Source organism: Labeo rohita, chromosome 12 (genome assembly GCF_022985175.1).
Source record: "Labeo rohita strain BAU-BD-2019 chromosome 12, IGBB_LRoh.1.0, whole genome shotgun sequence".
Taxonomy (NCBI): Eukaryota; Metazoa; Chordata; class Actinopteri; order Cypriniformes; family Cyprinidae; genus Labeo; species Labeo rohita.
In genome coordinates, this window is record NC_066880.1 from 28,657,671 (window position 1) to 28,670,788 (window position 13,118).

Genomic DNA, 13,118 nt, shown 5'->3' on the forward strand with positions numbered 1-13,118 from the left:
AAGTGAGATAATGTACATCCAACCAGTTGTTATCGCAAAATAAAGATGTATGTTATCCCTTACTTATTATAATCTTAATTCAAGTGATAAAGGATTTTGAAAGTCTGACAGTAATCAGTGTTGAGTGCTACTGTAAGGCTAACTCTGCCTGGTTTAAATGTTTCAAAATGATTAACAGTTGAAAATATTAGAAATTTAGAAATGTAATCAAAATGTAATTAAAAGTAATGTTACATTATTTTAATAAAGTAATTGAAAAGTTACACTACTTATTATATTTTAAATCAAATAACTTGTAATCTGTAAGCTACATTTCCAAAGTAACCTTCCCAACACTGGCAGTTCCTCAGAAACGGTTGTGGTTACAACAAAGTGGTTGTTGAGCAACTCACAAACGTAAACAAAGGTATATGTTTGTAGAGTAATTTACAACAGCTCAGAACACAGCTCAGTTAATCGGAATCAAGGACCGGAACTATCCATTTTATAAGACGACGTTTAAAAGGTACTATAGCTTGAAAACCTGTAGCCTAATGTTGAGTTATACATATTAAAAACACAAACCAACACATTCCTACCTGTAAAAGTTTATCCAATTTCTTTAGGAATTTTAATTTCCAGAGGCTGCTCAATGTTGGGGCATCTTGAAACTCAACGATTTTATTCACCGTTCCAAGATGGAGCTATACTTGCCGATTTAAAACATCGACGACGAAGCGGTGTGTATATAGTACGCTACATGTTTCCATATCATTATAAATTAATTTGTTAACTAGATGCTGCATTAGTGGAGAAAGGACATCAGTATGTTTGCTGTTAAGGCTGAGAGGACACAGATTAGCAGCACCTCAAACGGTAAAAACAATGCTACAAAAACTCCCGCGAGTCCCACCCAAATGTTTAATGTCACATTATTCTCTGTTTGCACTTGTTCATATCCAGCTGGTCGCTTTTATGCACTGGTTAGCCAGTGAAGTTGCATATTTATATCTAATGAGGTGAGAAAGCAAACTGATGTGTTCAGAAACCTTGCCTATGAAAAAATCAGAACGTATTTTTTGTATTGTGACTGTAATGTTATTTTAATTAATCATCAAGTGTTCAGAAATAGAATGGCATAGTATCCACCTTATTTTTCCCATATGAGTGCGTGTAGCCATTTGTAAATTGTATGGGTATGGCTTCCGATCTCATCCATTTTTAACTGTACAGAACAGCTCGTTTTGCTGCTAGATATTGCAAATTGGTGTGTCTTACCATATTATTTTGATGTATTATCTTAATTATGAACACTAGTTTGTAGTGCAAACTGTTTTACTGTTTACTGCATGTTGTTATTCTTGTTGTTATTTTCCTGTAGTCGATAATGAACCATAAGTCTCACTTATAGACTTACATACAGTACATGTATGCAATGTCACTGTGTTTGTGTAGGATTTTTAAAAATGACCATCTTTAAAAGAAAAGTTCACTTCCAGAGCAAACATTTACAGATAATTTATTCACCCCCTTGTCATCCAAGATGTTCATGTCTTTCTCTAGTCGTAAAGAAATTATTTATTGAGGGAAATATTTCAGGAATGTTCTCTATATAGTGGACTTCTGTGGTGCCAGTGAGTTTGAACTTCCAAAATGGAGTTTCAGTGCAGCTTCAAAGGGCTCTAAATGATCCCAGCTGAGAAAGAACAGTCTTATCTAGTGAAAAGATTGGTTATTTTCTAAAAAAAAAAATGTACAATTTATATACTTTTTTCAACCTCAAACGCTCGTTTAAGTCTGTTTGAACTTTTTTCCGGTTCAATAAGGTCAACACAGTTAGGGTATGTCGAAAAACTCCCATCTCTTTCTATTCCCCAACTTCAAAATCGTCCTGTATCGCTGCAGAAGTCCTGACCCAGTGTTTACAAAGTGAACATGCAAAGAAGAGTCAAACTCCCTTTACAAAAAAAAAAAAAAAAAAAAAACAGCGATGTAGGACGATTTTGACGTTGAAGAAAAAAACGAGACGGGAGTTTTTGGACATACCCTAACTGCATTGACCCGGAATACACAGACTACGCATACACATTGCAGAGCTAGACATGATGAGCATTTGAGGTCAGAAATTATATAAACTGTCAGTTTGTTTAGAAAATGACCGATCGTTTTGCTAGATAAGACCCTTTTTCCTCGGCTGGGATTGTTTAGAGCCATTTATACGGTGGCGGAGAGAGCTCAACGCGCTGCACATGGGAACAGAAAAAAACGACAACAAATTAAGAAAACATCTTCATCAGTTTGACAACACAGGCGCTGCAAATCCTCGCAACGCAAACACAAATACGGAAACACACTGCAAATTCTCACAACACAACCAAACACAGAAACGCGCTGCAAATAACACGGACCACAACGGAAATGTTTCAGGGGGACCCCCTGAATTTTGACCTGATTTTAACCATTGCAGAATTTTTTCGTGAACTTTGAACGTTATATTTATTTGCCTATATTTATTTATTTATTTATTTATTTATTTATTTATTTGCAATTAAGTTAATAACATTTCACAGTTAAGTGTGTAATTCGTCAGATTACTCTAATAATATCCAAAAGACCAATGAATCCTATGATCAGGATGTTAAAATAAACAAAAAACTCACCTTTTAGTTCACCGACAACACCTCTACTCTGACCAAAAGCCACTGAACAAATAATCAGGTCCCAGCTGGGTTCGTCACTTTTTGAGGTCCCCCTGAAACATTTCTGTTGTGGTCCGTGCTATTTGCAGCGCGTTTCTGTGTTTGGTTGTGTTGTGAGAATTTGCAGCGCCTGTGTTGTCAAACTGATGAAGATGTTTTCTTAATTTGTTTTGAACTTAATTTGCATGTGTTTTCTTAAGTTGCAGGGCGTTGAGCTCTCACCGTACATTTGAAGCTGCATTTAAACTGCATTTTTGAAAGTTCAGATTTAGGGGCACCATTGAAGTCCATTATATGAAGAACATTGCTGAAATGTTTTCCTCAAGAAACATCTTGGATGACAAGGGTGTGAGTAAATTATCTGTTACTACATTTTTGTTCTGGAAGTGAACTTCTCCTTTAATGCACAATGCACTAACCTGAGTGATCAAGATATAATTAACAATATAATGTAATGAGCAGAGCACTGATTTAGTGAAAAAATCAAAATACTGAGAAAATCACCTTTAAAGTTGTCCAAATGAAGTTCTTAGCAATGCATATTACTAATCAAAAATTAAGTTTTGATATATTTACGGTAGTAAATTTACAAAATATTTTCATGGAACATGATCTTTACTTAATATCCTAATGATTTTTGGCATAAAATTGATAATTGTGACCCACACAATGTATTGTTGGCTACTGCTACAAATATACCTGTGCTACTTAAGACTCTTCCAAGACAGTGTTGTAAAAAGAAGCCTGGTTAAATCAAGGTTAAAATAAAACTGACAAGATTAACGTAATGAGAGGGTTTGCTGGTGGATGTCATGTTCTGATCTCATCAGTAGATGTCAGTGTCGTACAGACTGTGTTTTGTCAGTGATTACCATTTCATTACAGTCTACATTTGCCCTTTAACATGCAGCATGTGTACTAGAATACACAATGTTTTAAGGGCTTCATTCTTTCCTTTACATAGAGGCAATAGAATGAAACATGAGATCTGTAAAAGTAACATGCCTGATCTTGGATCAGCTGGCATTTATATGAGTCTTAAATATATTTGTCAGCTTTAATAATTAGGTTTAATAATTAATTACATAATATATATATATATTTAGATATAATAATTATATTAAAAATTAATAAAATAGAATAAATCATATATCTGACTTATTATATTAAAACTTTTTTGAAGCTTTCACATAATATCTAATATAATGTTGTCAATAAATAAATAAATATAAATCATTATATATCAGATTTTATCTAATTTATTAATGATATTATACAAATGTGCACACATATTATCTTATTCTTTTATTTCCCTTGCCTCAGTGTGTTACGTAAAGATTCCACACACACACTTCATTATATGCAAGTATGATGTGTTGTCTGTATACGTGTTAATGTTTTGATGCAAAGACCGACCTTCATAAATGTAGACACAGACTCTTGCTGTAAGCTTTGCTTGTATTTACAATCTGAACCACCATGTTGGCATGCAAACACTCACAGATTTGAGCTGCGGTTCACCTGATGGCCGCTGGGTGGCGCTGCTGTGTCGCTCGGGTCGGACGGCCTTCGCAAAGCCATTATCTCTAAGCAAAGAGTTACGCTGACGTCACCAAAACACAACATTGCGGCATGTGAGAAGCCAGTTATTGCGTTTTATTTTTGGCCCAGCGCGCTGTACTCAGAAATAGAGCAGAACCGTCGTAATCCGGTGGGACCAGGTCTAGGGTTAATCCAGCCTACCTCACCAAGACTACCAAAAGCTCTCCGCATGCGACACTTCAGGGTGCCTCGTTAGATCTCAAGTGCTCGGTCTGCCTCCGTCTCACGACCTGAATTCATCCCTTTGCTCTCTTATATAACTCACTCATCAGGGTTTGAGCCACACAAGCTGCTCCAAAAATCCACTGCCCGTGTTACTCCAATTACGCAATCAGCTTTCTGCTTCACACATAGGATGCACAGAAACAGAACGAGCACATGACCTCTGCTTGGTCTGAACCTACATAATCAGTCAGCTGATGCAGATTCACTTGACATCTGATTGTTCTGTGCACCTTCCTGGCATTTTTCGGTAAAACATTAAAATACGCAGAGGAAATAAAACGTTGAGTGGGATATTAAAAGAACAGTTCCCATAAATAAAGAACGCTTTGAGAATGGAGAAAAAAGATTTACTGCTGGGTAAACATCTTGGGGTAAACTGTACTGTTTAAGACTTGTTTATGACACATAAGTCTATTTTTCCAATACAATTTTCAAAAATGTTTTTTCTTGCTTTAAGTATAAATCAAAGCAAATTTAGTGAGATTTATGGTTAAAAGAAAGAAAAGGAAAAGCAAAAGTGGGAAAATCTTTTTAAGATACATTCTCTGAAAAGTCGTAATATCTTACATTTTAAAATAACATAAAATATTATATTAAACTTTTTTTTATACCTTTACTGACTTTTTTTCTTGTTTTAAATTTAAATGAAATGTGTAGTGAGATTTATGGTTAAAAAATCTTCATAATATAATATAATATAGTGTAATATAATACTAATACTTTATCTTTACAAGATGAATGAGCTAAAAACTTGGTCTTAATATATATTCTTCTTCTTCTTATATTCTTGTTGTAAGCTAAATTAAAGCAAGTTTAGTGAGAAGTAAGGTTTAAAAAATGGTTTAAAGGTTTGTTCTGTCATAATATAATATAATATAATATAATATAATATAATATAATATAATATAATATAATGTATTCAAGATATTCTCAGAATACAAATCTTAATATATATTTTAAACCTTATGTTCTTACCCCATTGATACATTGTTGTTTGTTGTTTGTTATTTTCCTTGTTTTAAGCTTAAATTAAGCAAGTTTAGTAATAATTGTGGTTAAAACGAAAATGGAAAAAGGAAGTTGGGTAAAAAAAAAACCCACACACTTTCTGAAAACAAGTCTTAAAATTGATAATATAATATAATATATTATAATATTTTATATTTACAAGATGAATTAGCTAAAAACAAGTCTTAATTTATATATTTGTATATGTAATGACATTTTTTGACTTATTTGTAAGCTTTCTTGTAAGCTAAATTAAAGCAAGTTTAGTGAGTTTAAGTAAGGTGTAAAAAATGGTTTAAAGGTTTGCTCTGTCGTAATATAATATAATATAATAATTTATTCAAGATTTTTAATATATATTTTAAACCTTATTTTTCTTACATTTTTTATTTTTTTTTAAGCTTAAATTAAGCATGTTTGGTAATAATTGTGATTAAAACAAGAAAATGAAAAAAAAAAAAAAACACACTTTATTCAGGATACATTTTCTGAAAACAAGTCTTAAAATTAATATAATATAATATTATTTAATATAACATAATAATACTTAAGTCAATATTATTCACTGAAAACAAGTCTTAAATTAATGACATGTATTATAATTTACATATTAAAATAACATAAAATAATTAAAATAATAAATTTTTTCTACCCCACTGACATCTTTTTTCTTATTTTAATCTTAAATTAAAGCAAGTTTAGTGAAAGGTTAGCAAATATTGGTTTAAAGGTTGGTTCTGAAAATCTGAAAGTCTTAATATCTTATAATATAATAGAATAAAATATAATATAATATAATAGAAAATAATAATTTATAATAAATTATTCAAGATGTTCTCAGAAAACAAATCTTAATATATATTATTAATAATATAATTTAATATTTTATTCAAGATTAATTAGATGAAAACAAGCCTCACGTTGGCAAATGACATAAAACAATACAAAACTTTATCTTTCTTTCCACATTGATGAATTGTGATGTAATATAATATTATATACTATAATAATCAAGATTAATTAACTGAAAACAAGTCTTTATATATATATATATATATTTTACTCTGTAGTTAATTTTACCTCTTATTTCTTTTTAACTGCTCATATAATTTAATATAATGTCTAAAGTCATAGTCACATGATGTGCACAGAAATGTAACATTATTATTTAAATTCTGTTTCACATGTTAGGGGAAAAACACAAATTCGTTTAAAAATGTTATTATAATTTTTCTAATAAATACGTCTTGTTGTAGAGATTAGATTTGTACTGAAAGTGCTAAATACTGTGCTAAATACTGATGAAGTATTAAACAGCCACTGTTTCTTCTGTTAGAATTCATCTTTATCGATCAGATTACTTCACCTGCGTAGCAGGTATTTCTGGTCGAATGTGAAGATGGAAACACTGGCACTGCTGGCTGAAGCTATATTTGGAGCGATCATGCTGATACACGGATACACCTTCATTTTCATTACCTCAGCATGTTCTGGACATGTTTCACTGTTTTGCAAGAGAGATCATGCATTTGGCTCCCGGCTCAATCTTTAACACACAGTGATGACAGCACTGACACTCTGGACCAAAACCAAGTATCATTTAGAAAAATAATCATCCTAATTATACGCTGCAATTAGGGATGATGGCTTATTTTCCTTTTTAAATGTGTGTAGGGTAATTAACATGATTCATTGTTTTATAAGCAACTTGCGTGATATGCTGTACCTTATTTATTCTGTGATGTGTATGTTATGCAATTTCTGTGAATCAGTAATTTTATGGTTAGCTAAACCCCTGTGACACTCACAACCTATTAAAACATCACCTCATGGAAAGCTTTCATTTAGCCGCTTCGTTGTTTGCCATTTCAGAGTAATTTGTTCATTTTCAGTGTAGCTAAGCCTGTTACAAACTGATTTCCCAAGTACATTTTCACAGCCTCCAGTCCATGAAATGAAAGCAAACGTCTGCCAGAAGCATCCAGAGAGAGAAGACATGACTTACAAGAGATGCTTTGAAGTCCAAATCACACCTGGTGTATCCCAGGTAATGAATTTAGCTTATAAAAACATTGTTTTGAAATGTTGAAATGCACAGTTTTCTTCTCATTAGCTCTACTAAATTTATTTTTACTCAAAATATGTTATTTGAAAGTTTATTTTTGATATTCTAGGAATGTTAAAATGTCAAGTTTTCTTCTTGTGATTAAAACATTATATAAAAGCTACAAAAAGAATTTTCAAAGTTCTAATAATTTTACTTTTTTGGCCAAAAATATAACATTATTTAAACGTTACTTTTTAATATTCCAAGAACGTTCAAATTCCAGTTTCCCTGTTGTGATTAGAACATTATTGAAAAGTGACTAAAACTTAAACATTCTACTGATTTAATTTTTTACCCAAAAATATGTTATTTAAAATGTTACTTTTTAATATTCCAAGAACATTAGAATATTCATTTTAGAATAACATTTAAACTTAATAATAATGTTTCTTAAGCATTGCATTAATTTTATATTTGCCCAAAATATAACGTTATTTGAACGTTTATTTTTACTATTCTAAAACCATTAAACTGTACAATTTTGTAGCTATGACTACAAAAGGTTGCAAAAATGTTTCATAGAACATTCAAGTACAAATAACATCATAAGGACATTCTAAGAATATTAAACTAACAATGGTTTCTCTTAACATTATGCAGTCTATTGATTTCAGCCACTAGAGTTTACACACAAACACCACATCCCAGACCAAAACAAACATGTGCTTCGGCCACACCTCCGCCATCTGTTTGTCCACGCAGCTTTCATGCATCACATCAACAAAACAGGATGCAGTTGAGGTCAAAAGTTTGCATCTCCCTTTCAAAATCTGCAAATTGTCAGTTATTTTACCAAAATGTCCTGTGGATGTATTGGCAGTAGCAAGTCTAGGTGCCTGCTCTGTCACAGCAGCGTATTCCGTCAAGACCGAACACATTAACTTTTCCATGTATATTATCCTGATAAACTCTCAGAGAGTTGTAAAGACAGAATAGATAACACTGTATGAATGTTCTATTAATGTTATTAGAAGAACAAGTTTTTCTGAAACTTTAGTTTGTGTTTGTCAAAATATTTTTAAACGTTAATACTACACTGACCAAAATTATAAACGCAACACTTTTGTTTTTGCCCCCATTTTTCATGAGCTGAACTCAAAGATCTAAGATTTTTTCTATGTACACAAAAGGCCTATTTCTCTCAAATGTTGTTCACAAATCTGTCTAAATCTGTGTTAGTGAGCACTTCTCCTTTGCCGAGATAATCCATCCACCTCACAGGTGTGGCATATCAAGATGCTGATTAGACAGCATGATTATTGCACAGGTGTGCCTTAGGCTGGCCACAATAAAAGGCCACTCTGAAATGTGCGGTTTTACTGTATTGGGGGGGGTCCGAAAACCGGTCAGTAACTGGTGTGACCACAATTTGTCTCACACAGTGCAACACATCTCCTTCCTATAGAGCTGATCAGGTTGTTGATTGTGGCCTGTGCAATGTTGGTCCACTCCGCTTTAATGGATGTGCGAAGTTGCTGGATATTGGCAGGAACTGGAACACGCTGCCGTATACGCCGACCCAGAGCATCCCAAACATGCTCAATGGGTGACATGTCCAGTGAGTATGCTGGCCATGAAGAACTGGGATGTTTTCAGCTGCAAGGAATTGTGTACAGATCCTTGCAACATGGGGCCATGCATTATCATGCTGCAACATGAGGTGATGGTCGTGGATGAATGGCACAACAATGGGCCTCAGGATCTCATCACAGTATCTCTGTGCATTCAAAATTCCATCAATAAAATGCACCTGTGTTCATTGTCCATAACATACGCCTGCCCATACCATAACCCCACCGCCACCATGGGCCACTCGATCCACAACGCTGACATCAGCAAACCGCTCACCCACACAACACCATACACGCTGTCTGCCATCTGCCCTGTACAGTGAAAACCGGGATTCATCTGTGAAGAGAACACCTCTCCAAAGTGCCAGATGCCATCGAATGGGAGCATTTGCCCACTCGAGTCGGTTACAGCCACGAACTGCAGTCAGGTCGAGACCCCGATGAAGACGACGAGCATGCAGATGATTTTGGAGGTGAAGATGCTGGATGTGGAGGGCCTGGGCTGGTGTGGTTATGCGTGGTCTGCGGTTGTGAGGCCGGTTGGATGTACTGCCAAATTCTCTGAAATGCCTTTGGAGACGGCTTATGATAGAGAAATTAACATTCAATTCATGGGCAACAGCTCTGGTGGACATTCCTGCAGTCAGCATGCCAATTGCATGCTCCCTCAAAACTTGCGACATCTGTGGCATTGTGCTGTGTGCACATTTTAGAGTGGCCTTTTATTGTGGCCAGCCTAAGGCACACCTGTGCAATAATCATGCTGTCTAATCAGCATCTTGATATGCCACACCTGTGTGGTGTATGAATTATCTCGGCAAAGGAGAAGTGCTCACTAACACAGATTTAGACAAATTTGTGAACAATATTTGAGAGAAATAGGCCTTTTGTGTACTTAGAAAAAGTCTTAGATCTTTGAGTTCAGCTCATGAAAAATGAACATCTTGGATGACAAGGGGGTGAGTATATTATATGTGAATCTTTGATTTGGAAGTGGACTTCTCCTTTACGTTAAGAAAAAAGTGTTTTAAACATTCTTTTAAAAGAACTGGACATTTTAGAGAACATTCAGAAATAACGTTGTATTAACCTAACAGGAATGTTTTTGGAACATATTTTGTTAGCTGGGGACTACCTGACTGACAAACACATGCACTGAGCTAATGCCTAAAGCATTGAGCATGTCCTCGCTCTCAGTAATGTTAAAGAGCAGGTCATACAAGAGTAGGATGCTCTTCTCTCTGCTGAGGACACAGTCTCTTGATCGTAGTTCAGAGACAGTGCTAACACTGACTTTCTGCTAAGCTCTCGCTCTCCTCTGAGCGTCTGATTGTCTGATGAGAGGCAGCGTTTCATTTGCTGAGCTGTGATCTCCGTGCCGATAGCAGAGCAGTGCAGGAACGCTGGGTTAGCTCCAAATTTTATTTCTGAGGTAGACGATCAATAAAGCCCGTTTTCATCTCCATGTGCAGAATAAGCATTTGATAACTCAACAACAGGGTCATTCTAATTATGCAGCACAACTTTCAGCAAAAAAAGTGCTTGTGTTGGGCATATAAAATAAAAAGGGCATCTTAGATGTTCAGAAATATGCTCTAGTCAGACTCAGGCATTTTAAATGCATTAATTATAACTTGATTTACACAATGGCAAGAAAATAAGGATGCCTGAGATGGATGGAAATAAATAGCTGAAGTTAATCACTTACATAACATTTGCCACTTAATAAAAAATAAAAAAAAGGTAATTGTGACTGTTTATGCCAAAATTCTGACTTTTTTCTTGCAGTTGTGAGTTTACATCTTGCAATTCTGACTTTTTTAAAAAAATTGTGAGATATAAACTCAAAACTGCAAGGAAAAAGTAACAATTATGAGATAGAAACTCAAAATTCTGAGGAAAAAAAGTGAGAATTGTGCGAAATTAAAAACGTTTGTGTAACATTTTATTGTCTATTTAGTAGTGGAAAAAGCTTCCATAAGTTTGAAAATTTAAAACAAAGTTTTAAACTTATTTAAACAAAGTAAAAATTATTACTTAAAAGTTGATTAATGAATTTAGGTTAAAATACATTGTTTTGAAAGTTTGAAGTTTTCTTCTCATGACTACTTCTATTAAATTTATTTTTTTAATAATCTAGGAATGTTAAAACGTCAGATTTTCTTCTTGTGATTAGAAAATTATGTAAAGGCTGCAAAAATAATTTTGAAAGTTCTAATAATTTTACTTCTTTTTTTTTTTGACCCAAAATATAACATTATTTAAATGTTACCTTTAAATATTCTAAGAACATTAAAATTCCAGTTTTCCTGTTGTGATTAGAACATTTTTAGAACATATTTAAAAGTGACTAAAATGATTGTTAAACATTCTACTGATTTTACTTTTAACATATTTTTATGTTATTTTAAGTGTTACTTTTTAATATTCCAAGAACATTAGAATGTTCAGTTTAAAATGTTATTTAGACTGTTCAGTGAACTTCTGTACTTTTGTCGAACAGTATCTGTTTTTTTAAGTGAGACAAAATAACTAATAACACAAAACATCACAGAACTCATTGAAATCATTATTCTTGATATTCGTGCTGTGGTTTTCGCACCAAAATGATTGCAGGATCAATAAATTAGCACACATGAAATATTTCTTAATAAATCACCAGGTTTTTACATTAGAAATGGTAACATATGCTCAAACCAAATGCTCGCTTAATTTTATGATATTAATTTTAACATTTTGATAAAAGAGAACTAATGACTTCCAGCTCCAGCCATTGAGTTTAATGTTTTATTCAGCAAGGTCAAAGACAATAATACAGCATTTCAGCACAAAATATCTAACAGGCTCTTTTCATGTCCTGTTCAGAATGTAAAAAGTATTGTGTATATAACTTGTGTTTGTCTGTCTGCTGATATTTATTATATTTGCTACACTTGTTTTTTTTTTTTTTTTTATTGTTGTTTTTGCCATGAAAATAGACTAAGATCCTGACATGGCATTCAATAAAAATATACTACTACTACTCATGTCCTGTTCAGAGATATCCAGATGTAATTTCTGCAGCTAATCTGTTGGTTTACGCTGGTTATTTGTAGAGATTTGTCCTGTTAGATGCTGTCCCAGTCGCACAGGCCACTGCTGCTGAATCCCAGCCAGGAAAATGTGCCTCAGTACATTGTGTACAATCCAGACTTCAGTCCTCGCTGAGACACAGATAGCATGCAAGTCAGCTGTAAATGTGCAGCGACACCAGAGCTCACGACAAGCTCTTACCCAGCAGCAGCAGCAGCTGAAAGATGTGAGCAAAGCAAAGCTGAGAGAGCTGCGATGAGAAAACACAGGATGACTGGAGAACGCCTCAAAACACTGTCCCAAACATTTCTGTACCGAAAATCATGTGATTTACTACACTAATTATTTCTCGTAATAACAGTGCTGAAACTATTTTCAGTTTCACAAAATATATTTAGCATATATTTAAAATATATTTTGGACTTTTTTTTGCTGTATGGGATGAGTGGGTACCACTTATAAAATCTTCGCTTTTTTTAAATAAATAAACCTACTAGTAGTTTTTAAAATGGTTAGAAGACAAAAAATGACAGACTGCATCAGTGAACTGACATTGAGCGAGCAGGAGTTGTTTGGAGAGTCACGACCTGAAGTCCTGTCATCCGTTCACACATGGTGGGTCACTGCTGAACTTTAGCCCAGACAAAGCCAGCAGCTCTTTGCCAAGCGTACTGTACTTTTCATCAGGATCATCTTATGCACTGGGGCAAAGTTCTGTTCAATCTGTCCACAGAGTTCATCTGACTGCAGAGAACATACAGTAAGAGTTACAGCATGAAGATTAAAACAGACTGGAGTACTAATGCTATAAATATGTGTTTACAGCGGCATGCAAAAGTTTGGGAACTCCTTACA

At 33.9% G+C, this 13,118-nt stretch overlaps 1 long non-coding RNA gene across 1 annotated transcript; it reads left to right on the forward strand.

The window, feature by feature from the left end:
• The first annotated feature begins 306 nt into the window (after positions 1-306).
• On the forward strand, positions 307-12,794 carry LOC127174301 (uncharacterized). The gene is made up of 4 exons (XR_007828866.1): positions 307-505; positions 606-719; positions 7,453-7,560; positions 12,287-12,794. It is a non-coding gene; the product is annotated as an uncharacterized LOC127174301 (long non-coding RNA).
• The last annotated feature ends 324 nt before the right edge of the window (positions 12,795-13,118 follow it).